We start from the raw sequence: 22,890 nt of genomic DNA, 5'->3' as shown, positions 1-22,890 counted from the left end.
TTCCCATTAACTCTCTTTCATTTATGTAGCCGATTATCCTGTTTATAATAATTTATAAATAAAAAAGCCTTTGATTGTATTTCACTCTTCAAGCGGTATGAGAAGCTGGAATAGGCCTAAGAAGCTGTTGACTCACGTGTTTAGGGGAAAAAAAATCTTTTTGATGTTTTAGTGATTAAAAAAAAGAATAGGAATATGCCACCATTCCTTCTCAATGGTTTTGTGTATCCTTGTGAAAGAGATCTACAGTGAACCAATTGAACCGGGGTGGGTGGGTAGCTAGACAATTTCACAGGCGGTGGAGAAGAGATAAAAATTTGAGGAAGAACAGAAGGGGTGGACATTAGTCATTAGTCACTATCAAATCTATTTCTATGAGAAAGGGTTTTCATAGGTAATGACAAAAATAATCTGCAATGAATTTTAATTAGAAAGTCAATTGTGAAGCTAATTAGAAAGTCTGCTGTGAAGCTTCCAAAAATGTAAATCAATGTAAAAATTAAAATTTGCCACATGAAAAATAGCTGTGTAAACTAAATAACAAGTGACTAGGAAGTAAATGTATATTGTGCAGGTCATCCTACTATAATGGTTAAAACTCTAATGCACTGTGATTCCTTGCAGACTTGCAGAGAAACTCTCTACTTGAAATTCCTTCAACTAGGCTACTTTCAAAATCCATGATTACTATTTCTCCTTTTTGATCACGAAGCACCAAACATCTATATGGGGTCAGCTCCTGTGTCAAAGTTGAGAATGAATTTTCACACACAGCTATAGACAGACCAACAGGTGGGTCTTGTAGCTTACAAAATCTACATGTATGGGAAGAGTTTCTTGAACATATACAGTGGACCCTTGTTATATGCCGGGGTTTGGTTCCAAGATCTCCGTGAATAACAAAATCCATGGATGCTCAAGTCCCATTAAATATAATGACATAGCAAAATGGTGTCCCTCATAAAAAATGGAAAATCAAGGTGTGATATTTGAAATTTATACCTTTTTTGAACATTTTCAAACTGTGGATGCTTGAATCCATGTATAAAAAATCCGTGTATAAGAAGGGTCGACTGTACACATTTTTAATAAGTGTGTGACGTATTTGTGTTGGGATTTTTGAGAATTCTACTAAATCCTTTTCTTTTGATGCCTGAACTGTGTTTCTAAATCCTTAACTGATGTTTTAAGTTAATTGTATATACAGTGGGCCCTTGCTTTACCCGGGGGATCCATTCCGGATCCCCCTCCCCCCGTAAAGCAAAAACCGTGTATGCTTGAGTCCCATTATATCCAATGGAGCTCATGCTCACTGTGCAGCCATGTGCGCGCCCTGTGGCCACACGCACTATTCACAAGCCCCATTGGATATAATGGGGCTTGTGCTCGCCACAAGGCAATGTGCGCACACCGGGCATTCGCTTGTTTCCCGGGTGGCTTCAGCATATGCTGAAAGCTGCCTATAAGGAGCCTGCGTATGGCGTGGGCTCACTATATTTGAAGTGTGCGTGTGTATGTGCCTTCAAATCTCTTGTTGATTTATGGTGACCCCATGAATTGCATAGGGTTTTCTTAAGCAAGGAATACTCAGAGGTGGTTTGCCAGTTCCTTCCTCTGAAATAAAGCATGAATCACATGGTATTCATTGGTGGTCTTCCATCCAAGTACTAACCAAGGCTGACTTTACTTAGCTTCCAAAATCACATGGGCTCTGGTGCTTCATGGAACAGGGGGTAGGATTATTATTACTAAAGCACTCCTGAAAGATACCTATCTAACCTGTGTTTAAAGCTCTCCAAAGAAGTAGAGTCTACTAACCTCTAAGGCAGTCTATTCTACTGCTAAATAGTTCTACAATAAAGAAGTTATTCCTAATGTTTAGGTAGAATCTCTTTTCTTGTAGTTTGAATCCATTATGTTTTAGTTTCTGAAGCAGCAGAAAACAAAATTGCTCCATTTTCTACATGACATCCCTTCAGATATTTTTCAGATGTGCTGGGTGTACTATCCCTTTGACCAATCTGGTCAGTTGCTGAACATGGAATGGAGAAAGGCAGCATTTTATCTTTCACCTCAGGCATCACCATATTTTAGGCCTACCCTTATGGATTTAACTCTCAGGCAACTTGCCCCTACATAGGCAGATTCTGAACAAGGCCTCCTTTCCAGAGCATTTGGGACATTTCGCTCACATAAGAGGCGAGAAAGACAGACAGAGAGTCCTCAAATGCATCCAGTATTGTGAGATTCTCCTAATCTCCTCCTGCTTTATCAGAATGTTTTCTGAGAGAGATAGTTAACCTTTCTAAGAAACAGACCATAAAATGTCTGGTAATTCTTGCTCAACTCTGCATCTTTAAAATAGCCACGGTACAAATCATAACATATAAAGAACACAGGAGATAAGAAGCGAACTGCTGAGCTTTCCAAGAAAGTCAGCTGGTGAAATGTGAAAACAAGATGGGAGAATAGTTAAAACAAGGGAAGAAAAGAGGTATGTTTCCAGAACAACCTTATCTCACCCTTCCCCAGTGGAGTTAATGGATGACATGTTGGCCCTAGTTTTACAAATGGGAGAGTTACCATGTCCTCACAAAATTGATATGGGATTAGTATCCAGGGAAGTGGCAGAATATAATGAACAGGCAAGGAAGAAAGCCAAATGATGAAGAAGGAGATGTAGGGCTGAGAAGAGGGGAGAAAGGCATATTTTCCCCTGCAGGATGTCAAGAACTGTTGCCAGAGCTTGGAAAGATTACTTTTTTGGACTACAACTCCAATAATGTCTCAGATAGCATGGTTATTGGCTTTTCCAACCTTAGAGTATTAGAAACCAGATTTTGGAAATAAATATACAGCTTCTAAATCAACTAGTAGACAATCAGAGCCCAAAAATATCCCAAATACACGTAGAAGGGATAGAAGATTGTAGAATGCCCCAGACCTTCTACAATGGCTGTCTAAAGTTTCTTTCCATGAACCTTTTTTTTTGTCATATGAGCTTGCATCTTTATTTATTTCTGAAGATAGAAGTCTACCTTTAACTCTACAGCTAGATGACCTCTAGGCCAGCAGAGTGTCCACTAGTAGGGTGAGATAGGCAATTCTTTCTCTTGTCCATTCATTCTCCCACCTGTAAGGATAACAAATAAGCATTACATTACAAAACCTTAATATTTAACATCTCATGAGTTTAAGAAATGTCTTGCCTTGCTTCAGTAGACTTCCATGCTGGTATACTTGGCTGACAACTCTGGTAAAAGGATGCACTGTCCACCCGCCCTTCTAGTCACTTTATCTTCCAGATAGGCCTTCATTCCAGGCAGAGAAAGATCAAGTGAGGGAGTGGTGCCTTGGGCACAAGTCCAGATCACAGAGCTTCACAGTCTCCTCACATAAAAGCGTAGAAAGATAGGTGTCTCCAGATTCATGATCTTTATAGGGCATTTTTTTGCTCTTCAGTCTTGAGATTGTAAAATAATGACCACTCATTCTGTCCTAATTCTTCTGCATGCAGCTGAAATTAGCACAATGTTGTTTCCAACTTGCAAATTGTTTGGTTGTCTTGTGATTAAAGTGCAGGATACCTTTAATCACCTGTTGTTCTATGAATGCTATGGACCTGATTGTTAATGTGATCAGCCCTCAATTTCTTCACACCATTAAATTCTTTTGGAGCATTGAAAATTTACAATTTAGAATAAAATTCCCAGAATCTCCCACCTGAATTTTGGAAGATGTAGTAAATAAAGCACTTTCCCAGGGTGTGGTCTAAGCGGTCCAAATCAAGTCAATTTGCATGGGAATTCATAAAGTTCACAAAGTTTAAATTCCTCAAGCATCTCAACTTCTGAATCCCTGCCTATCAGGTTCTCCATACCAACTACAGTGGATCCTACTCTTCCACTGTGTCTCCATGGATAAGGATCGTCACACTGACCATGAAGAACAAATCCCTCCTTGTTTCTCTGCAAGTTCCATCCTCAAGTGTCTACGCTTCAGGTATGGTCAGCTACAAGGGAAATTCTACAGGATACTTATACAATCAAGTATAGTGATAGTGCTTGAGCTAAGTTTCTATGCCCAAGATCACACACAGGCATGTCTTTTGTATGACTGTGCAAGATAACTTTGGAGGGTGATGGTTGCTTGGATAATTGAGAGTCCAACGTCTGTTCACCATGGGAGTGCCCTCCACCTGGGTAACTAATGGATAGGGCTAAAGCAGAGGTAAACAAGATATTGTGGCAGTTCATCTCCCATTATCACTTGCTGTTGGCTATGCTGACTAGAGTTGATGGGGTCAGAAGTCCAACATCATCTAGAAGGCCACAACCACCCCTGGGTTAAAGTGTCATTAAATCAGAAATACTGGAATAAGTTAATTGATGCATAGTGTTGTTATAGCAAAATGAAATAGTTCAGTATTTGCATCAAGAGGCACAAATTGAAGTCAAGCAACTTCCAGAAACTTAATAAGATATTTCATTGGACGATGACTGTACTGGAGCAGTAGAGCAAACAGAAAGCATTTGAATAATCAGACTATAGATGATACCATATGAGTTCAAAAAGGCATATCATAAGAAGCCAAGAGAAATTTTCTTATAAAATGCCATTAAACAGGAGGCATGAAAGAAAGCTGAATGCAAATTAATTCCAGACAGTCAAAACATTATTATATAACTCCATTTCAATAAGGACTCTAGGATCAAAATGTGGAATGTATTATATCAAGTTAAGAGATATACCAAATATAACTCCGTGGACACAATCTAGACAAAGTTAGGCACTTTGAAGTCAAACTGAGTTAATGGAAAAATTAAAACTCCTACTTAAAACTTACTCATTGAAATCAGTTTGGTTTCACTGCAGGATTAGGTCCCAGATATTAAGACACACCCTTAATATCAAATGCATAAGCTATGACCAAATCAGGAAATGAAAACAACAAAAATAACAAAACAATTAGCTGTATAATAACATCAGGTCATAGCAAACCATGGAAATAGCTGAACATAATCATTAAAACTTTCAGATGGCTGGTAGCATCTTATTGAAATTAATCAATTTTATCAACTTTGAAATTTTCCATTTTTTGTAGGAGTCTTAAAAAGATTTCATTTTCTAGTCAGTTGCATTTGCAAATTGAGTGCACAACACACTGCATATTACTCCAATGCAATGACTCTGTATCCTTAGAGGAAAATGGAATTCTGCCTCTTATGTCCTTCTTCGTTGTAGTTATTGTTGAGTGGCTTCCAGTTGTTTCAGACTTATGGTGACCCTATCATAGGGTTTTCTGGGAGTGTGTGACTCGCCCAAGATCATTCAGTGTGTTTCCATAGCTAAGTAGGGAATCGAACTCTGGCCTCCAGAGTGGTAATCCAATGCTCTGATCATCACACCACACTGGCATTATGTTTCCCCAAATCAGAAGATTATCAAATCAGTTTTATAGCCTAGGCAATTTAGGAAAGATCACACCATTTATTAAATGTGAGAGTTTCTTGTATTCACATATAGCATTTATTTAGCAACAAAGGCTTTTGCTAACCACACAAACACAAAGAGAGAGTTTTCTTCTGCTTTGCATAAGCTCCCAGAATGCCATGGACTTAGTGTTCAAGTTGCCAGCCACCCTCTCAATAGGCTAGTTTCAGCCAGATCTACTCGACCTTCCCCTTTTCTCTCTCCCTCACTCTCTTTATGGAAACTTGTACATGGCTTGGGGACTTCATGGGAAAGATTACTGACTCTTTATTTCTGAACAATGAATTTTTGGAGGCAGTACCATTAAAAAAAAATTCCCCAGCAGATTTCATGTTCTTGGCTAGATGACCTCAACCAAGACCAATAAAGCTAAACAAGCAAACACAAAGACAAGAACTGATCCAAACGGAGGGTTCGTAACTGAATAGCTGGTTAGTGTTTGGCTTGTTGGAATGATTATTAAAGTTATTATTGGATTAATTGCATTTGCTCTTCTTGATCTATTTTAATTACCCACATAAACAATTACTCACTGGACAATTTTGGCCCAAAAGCTGGAACTAGATGTGACTGAAGTAGTGGTGATAGTGACATGTCTGCCAGAAGCAGTGGCCGCACATCTCTTCCTGGCTTCCTGAAGAAATCTAGTAAAACCAAATGCATGCCTTGGCTTTGCTGTAACAAGTTCCCCTTTTCCCACAAGCAGCAGACAATAAAGTGGGTGTTGGTGCATGACAATGCATTGTGTCCCTTATTTTCTTTTATTATGCATTCCAAAACAGGAGGAGGGAAATCACAAGATTGGAGTCTGGAGTAGTCCTGGCTTGTGGTAGGTTTCTTTTTGAGTCGTGTGTCAAGACCATTTCCTTATTTGAATAATAATAATAATAATTATTATTATTATTATTATTATTTATTTATTTATTTATATCCCGCCTCTTCCATTTTGGGGATCGAGGCGGGTAACAACAAAGTTTGTACAATACACAACAATAAAAACAACAAGCCCTACAACACCCCGGCCCCACCATCCCTCCCAAGTATAAAATTAAACAATAAAACATGGTTAAAATATACATAACAATATATTGAAATTAATAAATGATCCACAAATGAGAAAAATAATAAGAGGAAGGGGATTCAATTGGTTCTGGACATTATCCATTGGAGAAGGCCTGCCAGAAGAGAAAGGTTTTTGTCGCCTTTTTGAAAGCCTCAAGTGAGGATAATTGGCAAATCTCTTCTGGCAGGTCATTCCAAGTTTTTGGAGCAGTGGCAGAGAAGGACCTCATTTCATTTCATTTCAATGTTCATGTGAGTCTTTGGTTAAGCTCTGCATTAGACCTTATTCTATTATCTGACATCTCAAAGATGCATAAGAGACTACAGGACACAAGGCATGAGGAAGACGGGCATCTACATGTCAGTGACGACTCTACGCCCAAAGCCACTCATGATATGGTGATAAAGATGGGATGGTGATAAGGATGGGTCCATAACTAACTACAGCTAAACTGAGTACAGAGAATAGGTTTGTAGAGATATGAACAGCTGATACTCATAGGTATATAAGTCCACCCTCCTGCCCTTTCTGTGATGGTCTTTTAAGCCATGTCCACCTAAGTACACAACAGAATGGAGATTCATCTGTTTATTTTTCTAAAAATTACTGCTCTTGTGCTTCCAACTTGGATTAGAACTCTGCCTATGAGTTAGAGAAGTTAAACTATTTCTCCAGAGAAAATAAAGCAACAACCCCATAACTCCAGGGCAAATAACTCTGTGTGTGTGTGTGTGTGTGTGTGTATGTGTGTGTGTGTGTGTGTGTTTTCATTCGAAAATGGCACATGATTTGTGGAGAGAATTCTTCCTTTCCGCAGTGTTACTGTCTTTAGTCTCTTATCTAGTTTTTGCCCTTTGTTAAACAGGACGGGCACAAGTTGACCAGATGTTATAACCACAAAGGAGGAGAAGGCACTGTAAAATGTAGGACATTCAAGAAAATGTAGGGCGTTACCAAATAAAAGCTAAAAACTCTAATATAAATATAAATTCGTGCATTTTCATCATGGAGGACATTTTGGAACTCTTCCTGGATACAAAGCTGAAATGGAGGATATTCCTGGAAAAGGAGAACATCTGCTCTCCCTGGAGTGGCATGCTCTTGTTGTGCTTAAAAACCCTACAAAATCTGTTTGATCAGATTCCAAGAAGTGACAAGGGGAAAATATATGTGTGTGTGTGCATCCACAAGCAGTGCTAAATCTACGATACTACTGTCAAGTCTCTGGGAATCCTCTCCTCCAGTTTCCTTTGTGCAGCCATCTAAATACTAGATAATTCATGAAAAGGTTTCTTGCAAATAATATCTTAAAAATAGTCTTTGTAAGTATAGAAGCTAAGAAAAAGAGAAGGTGGGTTTTTAAAAAGTCTTAAAAATGAGCAATGTAATACTGCAGGAAAATGATAAAAATAGCAAACCTGCCGTTATAAAGTATGCTCCAAAGCCAGATATGTGTGCTGCTATATGTCAATCAGACATCAGTCTGACAAAGCTGAGGCCCCGATACACTTCCACAGATGATAAACCCATTGACAGATATAGCTGTTGGGAAAAACTAAAGCAATTGTGTAGGAAATCTTTATGAGCTGGTGCCACAACCAACTACAAATTCCAGGATTCCAAAGGATGGAGCTATGACAATTAAAGCGGTATCAAACTGCATTAATTTTGCAGTGTGGCAGCACTCTACATTTCCCTGCCTAAATTGCAAATCCCAGGTTTTTATAGGATGTAGCCATGGCAGCTAAATCATAGTGCTATAGTTGTGTAATGCGATGGCTAAATTCAGCCTTTTTTTTAAAAGGTGGAGATAAAGCATGTATGAATACATGGGGCATACTACAGCTTGGACCAAACATTCATCTCTGCTTCTGGTGCAGTTCTTAAGTATAGGAAAACCAAAGAAAGGGTGGGCAGATGGCATAATAATATGATTTTTTTATAGTTCTGTCTAGTAATATGAAATACCATGTTCCTTTAAATGTTAAAGCTTAAATCCAGTTTAAGGTTAGTATGGCAGTGGGATGCTAATTGTTACTCTGCTCCAGTAGCAAATTCTTGGGTGGGTCTTACTCAAAACTGTTGAAGGGGACAACAACTGTTGCCTGTCTATGGAATTTATCACATGGGAAGAATTTCTCTTAATTTCGAATTAAAAGAAAGTGGGGCCAGAATGCATTCACATGAATTTGCTAGTTCAGTGAATTTACGTGAATTCGAATTGCGTTCAAACTGACTTCCCATTGCCCGAAAATAGCTTGCCATTGCCCAAAATTGCGTGTGGTAGACTATCACGCAATAACATGAAACCCCATGATTGCTTTTGGATGGCCATTGGATTATACTTCCAACTTCCTATGTGCCTGCTGCAATTGTTACAAAAAGGCACCCTTCACACCATTGCCCAGCTCCATAAGAGGGATCTGATTTCCCCTTGTAGTAGATGTGGCATGATTTGATCATTAGCTGGCAGCTTTCTGAGTAAAATTGACAACTATCAATGAAGAGGTTGCGAGGTAAAAAAAAATCCTGAATTTTATTTTCCTGAATGAAAACGCTCGGCCACAGAATGATTACCCCCATCACACCAGGTACTACATGTTCTCTTTAGTTAATTAGATATTTTAAACACTAAATTTTAATTGTAATATGTTTAATTCTTTTTGAAGGGGGGGATCTTGTAATACTGCTGTAGCTTTGTCTGGGGATATTTTAATTGTTAGCCACTTTGATTGTTTTATCACGGAAAAGCAGGATAGAAATAAAAGTTTTATTATTTTTTATTTTTTTATTTTATTAAATCAGGTAAGATGGTGGTGGATGAAGATTTTAGTTGTAAGGGGGCGGCGTTGTGTTGGAAGAGCGACTTAAATATCTAGCATCCCCACATGCTGTGTATCGTTTTGAGGAGTAATCCTATCTGAGCTGAAGGAGAATGATAACAACATGGGCATATGGGTCTGGCCTTGGGAATGGAGATCTGTTCCATATGCTTACCACATCCAAAGGCTAAAAATAATATGGAAAACCTCACTGCTGACTCATCTGAATCATGCTTCGTGGAGGATGGGAATGACAGAGAAAGGCAGCTTTCCTTGGTTAGCGTGTGCTGTTTCTGAACAGCTCTGGGAGCAAGATGGGCAGAAGATTGGTCACAGAGAGGGCTCTTGAGTGGTCTTCCAGCCTTCATCCACCTGCAGAAGGCAGACTCTGTAGCCCTCTGGACAGGGAATTTCCCAGCATACCACTGGCTTGATTTATAGTAGGCAACTGGGAGGACGGCAATGGGGAGGGAGGGAGGAATCTTGTTATCTTTTCCAGCTAGCCTTGAAAAGGAAGGAGGAGGGGTGCCTTTGCACAGCTTTAGTCTCCTGAGGTTTCTGGGAAGAGGAAATAGAGCTGAGAGATCAGCTGGAATAATGATGGGATGGGGGTGGAAGGCGAGAGGCAAAGAAATAGTCTTTTGTAAATCAGGGTACACTAAACCGACAGTTCTGACCTTTTGGATTCAAGAGGTTCAGAAGAATGTGTGTGTAGCAGAGGTAATCTGCCAATAATACCCACAGATGGCCTGATTCATAAATAGTTTCATCCTGTTATTTACTTTTAAAGTCAATCCAAGGAGATCAAATCCCACGTGCCGTTCCACCCCTGGCACAAGTCCTATTAGGTTAGCATTAGTTTTTCCCTTTATCCATTCCTCCCCCCCATCCATTTCCCCCCCAGTCTCTTTCAAGGAAATTATCGAGACAAAGGCAATCAGCATCATTGATTAGGCAATCAACCCAATTAGTAATTCTACTGTTAGGCAATCGGCATTGACTCAAACTTAGCGGTAAGCCCAGTGTTTGGGATAAACACAGTCAATCAGTTTTGCTAACTATTGACTATGTCTTGGATAATCACATTGATCATGACTTGGTTACATATAGAGCACAATGCTAAGAGTTGCCATGCAAACTCTGGGATGCTTATTGGGTTTTTTTATGCTGATGGTTGAAGATGCACGTGTAAGGCTCAAATAAGAGGTTTGAACAACTGAAAGTAATCAATAAGATATATATAAAAGGCACAATTTGTATCAGTGAGGAAGGTGCTGATATATCAGTGGAGGACATTGGAAGGAAGCCATTTATGCCATGCATGATTGTCAAGTGGGATGGGAAGACGTTTGAGTTTCTTTGTGGGTCCAAAGGATCAAGGTGCAGGATTAATGACTCCACACACTCTCCAGTGACCTCCGCTTGCAAAAAGCATCATCCTTGTCTTGAGAATGGGGAGTGACAGCATGGCTTCCCTGGTTAGGCAGCTTATTTAAATTCAAAATCTTTCATACTGTACAATTTCATAGCAAATTTTGATTTTATTATTCCAGGGTTTCCTTTACTAAACAACAATTAACAACTACAATATGGCCGGCCCTCCATATCCACTGATTTTTTTATCCACGGATTCAACCATCCATGCCTTGAAAATATTTAACAACTATATAAATCCCAAAAGCAAATCTTTATTTTGCCATTTCATAAAAGGAACACCATTTTACCACCCCACTGTATATAATGGAGCTTGAGCATCCATGTTTTTTGGTATCCACAGAAGGTCCTGGAACCAAACCCAACAGCAATCAAGGGCCCACTGCAATAATAATAATAATAATAATAATAATAATAATAATAACAACAATAATGCTTATAATACATTTTTATTTTTCACTTACCTCCCCACAAGGCTTGAGGCAGGGTACAACAAAGATTAAAATACAATATATAACTGAGCATTAAAACACATTAACATAGGATTAAAACAGCCATTACACACTTTTAAAAAAATCCAAATTAAAATATACAGTTTTAAATTCATAATTTGAAATCACTTGGGTAACCTGCCAGAAGAGATATATCTTTAATACTGATTTAAATTCAGAAACCATGGTTCAATGTTGAATCTTTCCCAGCAGGTCATTTCCTAATCTAGGGGAGGCTGATAAAATCATCCTCTGGGTGACAGCTGCCAATCTAGGTCTGGCTGATTGAAGTAAATATCTCCATGAGGTCTTGAGCGTATGGGGCAGATTATACAGAAGGAGGCGATCCCATAGGTAACCTGGAGTCCTGGACCGAAACCACAAAAGGCTTTAAAAGTAATAACCAACACTTTGTACTTTGCCCGGAAACTATTATTTATTTAGTCACTTTATTTATATGCCACTTTTCTCTCCGGTTGGGACCACAGATAGTTTCTATAACAAATTAAAAATGTTTACAAAAAGTTCAAGACAAATTTAAAAGCACCACAACTAACAGGTACAACAAATCAAGATAGTTCAAAACAACCCGGGCCTCGGTCAGTGATTTTCATAGACGAAGAGTAAAAATTACGTAACACCCCCCCTCCCCCAGATGTTGCTGAACTACAACCTGAAGCATTCCTCACCATTGGCTATGCTGGCTAGTGCTTCCAAGTTTCATAGTCCAACCACAGTTGGAGGGCTGCATGATTCCAAGAGGTAGGGCTACCAACTTTTGATTAAAAAAAAAGATTCTGATCAAACAAACAGCTTCATTTATATACCGCTCAGAGGTGGGCAAGGAGGGATGTCTGGAGGAGGATTGGGAGCTTGAGCCATCTGGATCGTGGTAGAACTTGGTTATGGTCAGAGGGTCTTACAAGGGTAGAGTCCAGTGATTTCATGTGAGCCTGGCTGCTGAGCCCAATGTGAAAAGCTGCCTGTAATACATGTGAAACAACCTCTCAGTGGATTTTGATGGCTTCCAAACAGGTAAGGTGATGAATCCATTCTGAGGTGTAGTATCAACTTTAAAGAAGCATCCCAAGGTGTTGACCACGGCTCTACAATATATTTCACAGCTATACTGATTTCATACATATATTGATTTTACTCTAAGAAGTCTAAATCTAACTCAACTCCAGGAAGCTCAAAGTCATGAGCACTCCCACCTCAGGTGATAAAATAACCATTAAAAAAAAACTTTCTAACAACAACAACAAAATGACAAAATGAGAACTACAGAAGGGATGAATCAGATGAAGGGTTTCACATACTAGTGGCTAATACTGCTAGATTGTGTCCGTGAGTGAGTTCTATTAAGATACACCACAAGGGCTTTTTAGTGGAACGCTGCCCCCATACTTGAGAACCTCAGCTCTACTTGCTAAAACTGTGATAGCCTGATCTTTAATGTTCTAAAATCATGTAAGTCATACTGAACTGAGCAAATATATACACAATGTTATGGAAATGGCTGCTTTTCCTCACTCACATCTGCCTGCAGAACAATTGCACTGCAATATTGTGTATACAGAATTTTGTTTTTCTTCATATGCAGTTTTTTAATGTTCCATCAGCTGAACAACAGATTTTATTCAGTGCCAATGCCACAGCTTTATCTTTCTGTAAGTCCTAGGACAGTCTGAACGATCACCATGTGATAATTCAGCAACCACTTCAGAGTGTGTATTGTCCATGAGAAAATGCTGACCCTGTGCTAACTGCAACCCATAAGAAACTAGTCATGTGAACATATGGAATTCAATTTTACGGCAACCACAAACTGCCCTAAATGTTGGCTCCTGGTAGTATAATTAACCCTGGATCATGAACACAGTGATGGGCTAAATGTGATTGAAGTCATGTGGCAATTTTAATGAAATTGGGTCACTCACAGCTTTCTCATAAAATAATCCCATGGATTTTTGATGGGTTCTAGAAAACTGTGGTGTATCGGATCTCTTGACAAACAAGCAGTATGGATTATCTATTCACATGAACCACTGAAAGACATTTGCCACCACAGGAATGAGTGAAGACTGCTCAGAGCTTGAAAAAGTTACTTTTTGGGTTTCAGCTTCTGGAGCCTGCAGATGCCAAGACCCACAGATCATGGTGGTTTTGGGATTCTGGACATTGTGATCCGAAAAGGGAAGGTTTCCAACTACTATGCTTACAGTGTTGGCATTGGCTTTTCACAGAAACGCAGTACTCAAACAAGCTATAGACCCCTTTAGGGTTTTATATGAGTAAGATTTCAGAATCTTTTCTTCCATGAAGTTGTACTTTTCTAACCATAGGCCTACTCTACAGTATGTAATCCACAATTGATTCTCCATGTTATGAGCATAGTTTTGAATTGGTCACCTTTGCCTGTATGTGTGGGTTTCATATTGGAACATGTATAAAACAGAATATAATCGATCAGAATATATACAAAATAAAATGGATGGATGGATGGATGGATGGATGGATGGATGGATAAAATAATATTTGAACTGCAACAAGGAAGAGACTAACAACAAACAAAAACAAAATATGTGATGGATAAATCCTGTAAGATGTGGAAAAAGAAGACTCTGGATGTCTGTAGGAATGTCAAGCTGTTCTCCTTCATGTAGGCCCAACTTGTGTATTTGTAAATAAATGCAAGTATTGCATAAGAGTCTTGGAATAGAAAGATAATTTCCTTCCTCAGAAACTTTAGGAGAAATTAGAGAACCAGGCCTGGTGAATCAAGGATTCAGCTTTATGGAAAGAAATGCATTTCTGTTCCACACCCTGACAAACTGGAATCTGAGCTGACTTGGCCAGGAGGAAGCTTTCCATAGAGGCTATTCATGGGGTGTGTTGATCAAACTTGTTGCACCTATAAGAAAGTCTGAGAAAAAGGCCAAGAACTGCCTCAGCAGGGTGCCACCTCCAGAAGGTGGGTGAGGTCCCAGCAGAACCACTCTTCAAAAAAAGAAACTGAACCTTTGTGAACGCTGCACTCCAGGGAATTCTCACCATGTAGAAAACTGGAGGACGTAATAACATGGAGGAATGGGCCATTTGGGATTTATTCATTTTTTGTCTCAGATGCCAAAATGCCAATGATATAGGAAGATGATTGTTGATTTCATTTGTTTGTTCCCAGTATTATTTGATCTGAGATCTCTGCTTATCTTTTTTTCCCTTTTTCCTCTGTACTGTTTTTATGAAAAAAGATAATGTAGTACATTCACTAATTGTAATAATTAATGTGACATATGACTAACATTTGAACAAATTCAATGTGTGTGTGTGTACGATCAGAATTTGTTCACAGGATTTGAAGAAGCCATTATATTTTAATAAACATTCAGTAAACATTAACATTAAATGAAATGAAATTTGGGAGTAGAATTAACTATGAGTGTAGTTAAAGGAGGGGGGGAATGCTTATGTTTTGCCTGTTATTCCTTCAGTTTCAACTCAAGAGGTAAAAGGAATGTAAACTACAGAATTGGGCCTAATCTGAACAAATCAGGAATATATGACTTGTACATGCACTTACACTTCAAAATTCTGCCAAGGCAAAGAATTAATTTCTATTACTTTTAAAAATAAAATATATTTTGTGACTCTAAACATCTTCAAAGGTTACTCAGTTCATTTGTAAATTGCTTCATTTAAAAATGTTGACCAGTTAAAAAAAGGAGGAAATACTGTAATTTTAAAATAAGAATTAAAATATAATGCAATATTTAAATCGAATTTGCTTCTTCACAAAGCAGGGTCTAATGGTAAAGATATTCCATATCTGAAAGAACTCTGAGAGTTCACCAATAGGATCTGGGCAGAAGAGAGGGATGAGATATATTCTTATCATTTTCTTATATCCCCAAACAATGGGAGGGAATTTATCCCATGCCCTTTCCTGGATGGTGTAGGGAGCTTATCACTTGATTTATTAATTTGGCTTACCTCTTCCAGTTTAAATTTCAATTCGGGCAAATTCAGTGACAAAAACTTTCTGATAAGATCAGGATGCAGCTCAAATTGAAATTTAAACTGGGAGAGGTAAGCCAAATTAATAAATCAAGTGATAACATGCTCTGGTAACCTCTCGGCTGGATTCTGTAATGCGCTCTACATGGGGCAACCCATGTACCAAACCTGGAAGCTTCAACTAGTGCAGAACATGGCAGCCAGGCTGGTCACTGGATCTTCCAGGACCAGCCATATAACACCAGTCCTGTAGGATCTACATTGGCTGCCTATTCGCTTCCAGGCGCAATACAAGGTGCTGGTTATAACCTATAAAGCCCTAAATGGCTTGGGCCCAGGGTACTTGGAGGACCGCCTCTCCCCATATAATCCGCCCCACACACTCAGATCGGTCGGGAAGCTACTCTTGAGGGTTCCAGATACTAAACATTCTATGACTGCACGGAGGGCATTTTCTATCTCGGCCCCGCAGCTTTGGAACTCCCTTCCCGACGAGCTCCGCTCAACCACCTCCCTCGACCTATTTAGGAAGAGATTAAAAACCTTTCTCTTCAAACAAGCCTTCCCCCAGACACTGTAATGCCCCTTCTCCCCCCCTCCTTTGCACTTGTACTTCAGCTAGTCTTGTTGTTTTGTAATTTGTATTTTTAATTTTGTCTGTTACTGTTTTTATATCTTGTATTTTATTGTATGTTTTATCATTATGTAACCCGCCTTGATCTCCAAGGAAAGGCGGGATATAAATAAATGATTTATTATTATTATTATTATTATTATTATTACCTCCTCGGAGTGTGTCTCTTGGGGGCCAGGATAACTGCACTCTATCATATCTTATGGATCCCCTCCCAGACCACATCTTGTGGCATACCCCCATTTCCACTTCTCTGATAAGGTGGTATTGCTATCTGAGAAATAAGGGAAATAAGGAGTCCTGGTGACGCAGTAGTTAAATGCTAATACTGCAACCACAACATTGTAAATTCGATCCTAGAGGAGGGCTCCAAGGTCCACTCAGCCTTCCATCCTTTTGTAGGTCAGTAAAATGAGGACCCAGCTTGTTGGGGGCAATGGACTTACACATTTAAACCACGTAGGAAGTGCTAGTTCACTAATAAGTGATATAGAAATGCACTTGCTTTTGCTAGTGCTAAGGGATGAACAGGATTCTATAGATTTTGGGAATGAATATCTGCAGCTGAATCTGCCCCTTTGAAATAGGCTTGCTCTCTACTCAGAGAAGTGGAGATTTGAGCAAACGTATGGCTCTGAGGCACTTTCTTTGGAGACCATAGGACTACTGCTTAAGTTACAGATGGGAGATTTTTGACTGGCTATTTACTTAAACATTAAGGAAAACAGGTGGGGCCCTGAGACTTGGCAACTCTAAATCTGTATCATAATAACAATCCTATCACCTCTCATAATGAAGGTGCAAAACTAGACTCTGACATAACCAAATATTTCCCAGTCCAGCCACTGAACCTGCACAGAATGTCTGGTTAAAGAACAAAACTTCCCTCTGTGGTCTTTTCTGGTGGTTTCCTCGTTTAGCTTTATTGGCATGCATGGCCACTGCTTTAAAAATAAAAATAAAAATGCCACCATAAGGTTAAGCAGTCCTTAGGCATTGCTTTTTCTCTGCTTACTGTATGTGATAGGAGAAATAACTCTTGGGTAGCCAGTGCCATTTTGGATGTTGTATAAGTCAGCTGCATGACCAGCAAGAGTATGTTTACCCTAATTTTATTTTTGTGGGGTTAGACGTAAACAAAGCTTATGTACTTGATAATTTCTATAAACTTGAACCATATGTGGGAATAAATGAATCAGTCCTTTTCCAAGTGATTTGAAGGTAGTGCAGGCCTCCCAACACAGCCTTTTCTGCGTTGTTGAAGAGTGTGGGTATCAGTGGAGACATGTCCTAACTATTATCCTGTAACTGGATGCATTGCAAGTGCATTGTCTGCAGGGACCTTGGAAAGGATGCATACAGATGCCTGTTGTGGCATGTCTAGCTACAGGGAAATAGCTCAATACATCCCTATAGATCCCTATAGAACTCTCCAAGAACATGGACATAACCATTTAAAAAAGTTGACAGGGGGACTAGAACTAGGAGATGTAGCTACAGAAATATAGCTACAAGATGCCACACAAATCTCCTGATGCAAGATCTCAACTTTTGTTTCACATATTATCTGAGAGTAAAGTTTATTCTAAGAGTTCCTCCTCCTCCCACAAATACACATATGGCACAAAACCGCAAAGGACTAGTGCCAATAAACAAAGAGATCTTGCAGCACCTTTGAGACTAAATGTTTGAAAGAAGTTGTAGCATAAGCTTTTGTAGACTTTTTGGTCTACTTCCTCAGATGCGTGGAGTGCATGGGTTCATTCCATGCATCTGAGGAAGTAGCCCAAACTCTACAACTTCTCTCGTATAGTTAGTCTAAAATGTTAATTCCCATTAAACATCTGTAAAAATGTTCCTCTTCCCCTCTCCCTCCTCCCACACCCTTCCATACCTCTTTCAGGTTTGAATCTGCATGACTGGCAATGCTGTAGCTTTCTTCTTCAGTTTCCAGCAGGTAAGAGTCCAACTTAATATGCTTAGAGATATACATTGGGAAATATAATTGTTCTTTCTTAATTTCATTTTTTTGGATTTAACATTGTTTCCACAATTTCTCTCTTTTGTAAAATATTTGCTCCTATTTAGTTAATTCATTTTTAAATATATAATTCAATTCTATTTCTGGGCACGGTTATTTTTCATGAGAAGTACCCACCACATCTTCTGTTGCCTGCAGATGATATTTTGAAAGATTAAAAATACCCTCTCAATGGTTACTTTTGATTAATTTTAATTGGTGCTTTATTAAATATGAACATTGCTGTTGCCTCCATTATCCCCCCTTGAGATTAAATGGGTGCACATTCTTATAACATGATGCCAAATCAAGAGAGGGGAACATTTTTCATCACAAAACTCATTCCTTTCTGTAGTGGACCCAAGTGATAGAGATGGGTTTGGTCTTCCTGTTTTTCCCCTAACTTCTCTTTCCCCATCTCTGTTTCTCTCAGGCTTTCTGTTATCCCCAGTCTATTTCTCTCTCAATGCAATCCAAAAAGGGTGTGTGAAGGGGTGGCTGAGCCCTAAATACCCTTTTGATCCTGTCCTCTGGGGTATTATCTACTCCTCCTAATTTGGTGTCATCTGCAAATTTGATAAGCATGCCCTCTATTTTGTCATCCAAGTCATTGCTAAAGATGTTGAATAGCACTGGGCCCAAACTACAAACCCCAGGATTCCATAGAATGGAACCATGGCAGTTAAAGTGAGATGATAATGCTATAATTGTGTAGTGTGAATGGCCTCCAGATCTCTCCTTCCATTGCCAGGTCCTTTCGAAAAGGGAAAGGCAGAGGTATTTTCACATAGATGTGGCCTGGCCTGGCCGGAAAGATAATGGGGTGGATGCAGGGGGTGGTGGTGGTAAGATCTAAATCTGGCCTCCAGAGAAGAGATCAGCACATCTGTACACATTTTAAAATGTTATTTAAAGGCAGGTGTTGGGGAGCTTGATTTTCATCAGAGCCATAGTATACTGAAAAGTTTAGCAAAAATGCTGTCCCTCCTACCACACAGTTGCAGAACTATGCGGGAGAGCACTCCAATTGACATCAGTGGGAACCTTCCTCCGATGACTCATAGCTGTAGTGGGGGCAATTTTTGTCACATCATACCTGCAGAGGAAAGGACTATTCCATCATACTTTGTTCCTGATAAAAATCTTTCATCATGTCTGTTATTATATAAATTAAAACATCTGAATTTCTGTCTTGACACATTTTACTTGTGAAATTTCTCTCTCTCCTTTCTGTGTGAGGAGCTTTTGGCAATTATTTTTCTTTCTTTCTGCATTTCAGGGCTTTTTTTGTGGGGGGAAAATGATTTGCACGACAATTTGTTTTGTACAAAAATTTGTATTTCTACCAAAGCCAGTGGTTTTCCAACAGAAACTTTTTTTTTTTTTTGCCCCCTATGTTTTCTGTTAAAAGGACTCAATTGTTCTTTGCATTTTTGTTAGCACAATGATAAATCTTGCAGAACTTGACCATTTGTCCCGAATGGGGTGTATGAATGTGTTGAAACACCCTTTCTTGCTGAAGATGCAAAACTTTGAGTATTTTTACACCCCTAAATTTAAAATTATGAGTAATATTTCCTCTGTCTCACCTGAGAAACACACAGATCCCAGATGCCCATCTTCCCTTCTCTAGGAATCAAAATGCAACAATAAAAATAAATGAAAGAACTACCCATTTTCTGCCTCTCTGCGACATTTCAAATTAGTTACAAGAAATGACCCCCTCTTACTCTACCTAATGATAGGGCTGGCCCCAAGGAAACGGAAATCCTTGAGTGCATACTTAGTTTAAATAATACTGGCCCTTCTTGCGACTGCGTGTGGAGAGCAGAGGTCATTCAAGGGCTGCTTTTCTGGGGCAGCAAAGTAGAAACTTGTGAGGAAAATGTTCCACATGTTCTCCCTTCTGACTATATGGTTGGCTAAATTACAAAGCAGTAATGCTGACTAAAATAAGTAAGTGCATTTTACAGGATTTTAAGGATTTTACAGGATTTTAAGGAAGAGAAAAAGTATACACACACACACACAAACACATGGGGTTGTGCTTTACCATGTATCTTGATTTGGACAGGAACTTGGGGTGCTGGTTACCTCAGGCAGTAAAATGTTTTGGATTGCTCTGGCTTTTCCTTTTTCCATTTATTTTTGTTTCTCTCTCTTTGTTTCCCATCCCCAAGGAGGAGGAGGAGGAGGAGGAGGAGGAGGAGGAGGAGGAGGAGGAGGAGGGGCAGTGTCCATTTGAAAGCTAGAATGGTGTAATGGCTTGAGCGTTGGACTATGACTCTGGACACCAGGGTTATTATTATTATTCACCTTTATTTATGAAGCACTGTAAATTTACACAGCGCTGTACATGCAATCTTTTTAGTTAGACGGTTCCCTGCCCTCGGGCTTATCACATTCCCTCTCTGCTACAGAAACTCAGGACCTTATTGCACACACTTTTGCCCCTGATCTGGGCACGGGGAGGGGACACGCGTGGCTGAGTGAAAACCACATTTTATCACATGCCATACTGTCCTCAAGGCGGCCCCATGCCATCGCCTGGCACTAAGGCGTCCCCGATTAGGACTCAGCTGCGTGATTTTGCTTAGTCAGAAAGCTTCTGCCTTTCAAAATTCACCTGCCTAAGCCCTGATCGGGGACGACTTAGCGCCAGGCGATGGCATGGGGCCGCCTTGAGGACAGTATGGCATGTGATAAAATACGTTTTCACTCACCCACACACATCCCCTGCCCATGCCTAGATTAGGGGCAAAAGTGTGTGTGATAAGGTCCCCACTGGGTGACCTTGGGAAAATCACTCTCTCTTAGCCTCAGAGGAAGGCAAAGCCTGTTCTGAACAAATTTTGCCAAGAAAACCCAGTCTCCTTACAGTGTCATAAGTTGGAAATGACTTAAAGGCACACAACAATAACAACAACAATAACAACAACGATCCAGGGTGAAGGAACACAATAACAATAATTACAGCAACAGTGTATATTTGCCAGTGAACACATATTTTAAAAAACAGCGATAAGTGAAGCATATTCATACAGTGTTTTCCCAGACTGACATTCTCTTCCACTTTGATATGACTGAGACATCCTCTGAAGGACCTGATAAGTTTTTCAAGATCTTAACTAACTTTTCCACTGGGCTTTGTTGTGCTACGTGAGAAAGACAGCTTGAAGTTTATAGACGCCATGCAAGACATTGAAACCTATTTCTCCAAAAGCTGAGATTTCTGGGAGCTGAAATTCAACAGTATTTGGATGGTGGAGGAGGTGGTGGTTTCTAAGTGGGATAGCCACTGAATGAACAGTTCCACAGAATACTGGCTCGAGAATAGTGGTATGAGCATGGAGAATAACTTGCTGAAACACATACACTAACACACGGCAGGCAAGTCTTTATGATGCTTTTCCAAACCCCAATTGCTGGGCACTACAGTATATAAATAATGAAACTAGAGTGTAAGAGCCAGTGTGGTGTATTTAGTAGTTTGAGCACTGGACTAAAACTCCAGGAGAAGTCTGAAATTCTCACTTTGGCATAGAAACACACTAGGTGACTTTGGGAAAGCCACACTTTTTTCACCTTAGAGGAAGGCGCCAGCAAACTTCTTCTGAATACACGTTTCCAAGAAAACCATGTGAGTCGGCCACCATAAGTCTGAGTCAAATTGAAGGCACATAAGCAAGAAAAGTCTCTATATTGTACAGTTTTACTCATGGCTATTGTGTGGTTGGCATTTAATTTTGAGGAAAGAGAATGATAAGAAAGGAGGGAAGATGGTGAACCATGAAACTTTTTACAGTGTCAGAAATCATAGGAATACAAGGAAACATTTAAAGAAGTGCTCCAGATGTAAAGCCTAACTCACTACTTTTGTTCAACTACATTTTCAAGCTATCATAGAAGTTTATCACACAGGGTTTTTCCCGTGCAGAAACAAGATTCAAAACAGGAAAATCCTGCAAAAGTGGGATCATTTTCACACAACATCACATATTAACATGTACATAAAAAGTTCCCACAAAAGTGTGATCGTTTTCACATGACGTCATGGGCATTCAGCATTAACATGAAAATAAACCGCACAGAAAGTGGACAAAATCAGCTGCTTTTTACTTTTGGGATTCTCCCAAAAGTAAAAAAATGGCTGATTTTGTCCACTTTCTGTGCGGGCTTTTTTTTTTTTTTTTTTTTTTTGCGCATTAATGCTCAATGACCCTCATGAGTGTGAGAACAATTCTGATTTTGTGGGATTTTTCCTGGTTTTAAATCCCATTTTTGCATGGGATTTAGGCAGGATCAGCTGGATTAAGGTTGTTGGGGCCCTGCAGTGATTCCAAGAACATATGCATATATCTGAACTATCCTGTTGGATGGCAGGGGACCATTCACACTACACAATTGTAACACTATATTCCACTTTAACTGCCATAGCAATGTCCCATGGAATTTTAGGATTGATAATTTAAGGAAGGGCATTTAGACTTGTCTGTCAGATTGCTCTAGTAGTGTCTCACAAAACTACAAGCCCCAGGCTTCTGTAGCATGAATGGGCCCTTGTTAATTTTGCTGATAGATCAAGCTTGAGTGATGCTGCCAAGCCAAGAGGAGCCCTCCCTAGGATCAAAGCCAATTCCCTCCCTCACCAGGTCTGAGGGGTACCTTGCTTTTGCCTGTGTTCCCAGATGCCATGAGTGAAGATTGACGGTGAAAATAATCCTGGTAGAATATGGCTTGAATCTTTATTGTTCGCATGCATTTGGAATGCATCCAAATAAGCCTTTTTTTTTTTTTTGGGGGGGGGGGGCTGCCAAAAAAAACACATCAGCTGGGACAATCGATCTTGGGTTTTCCCTGTTTTCCTAAAAGATTTGCATTGTTGGCTATGTGAATAACTGATGTCAATAGACCTG

This window comes from Sceloporus occidentalis, unplaced genomic scaffold, assembly GCF_023333645.1.
Source record: "Sceloporus occidentalis isolate IW3139 unplaced genomic scaffold, rSceOcc1.0.p SCAF_2, whole genome shotgun sequence".
Lineage (NCBI taxonomy): Eukaryota > Metazoa > Chordata > Lepidosauria > Squamata > Phrynosomatidae > Sceloporus > Sceloporus occidentalis.
Note: the sequence above shows the minus strand (reverse complement) of the source record.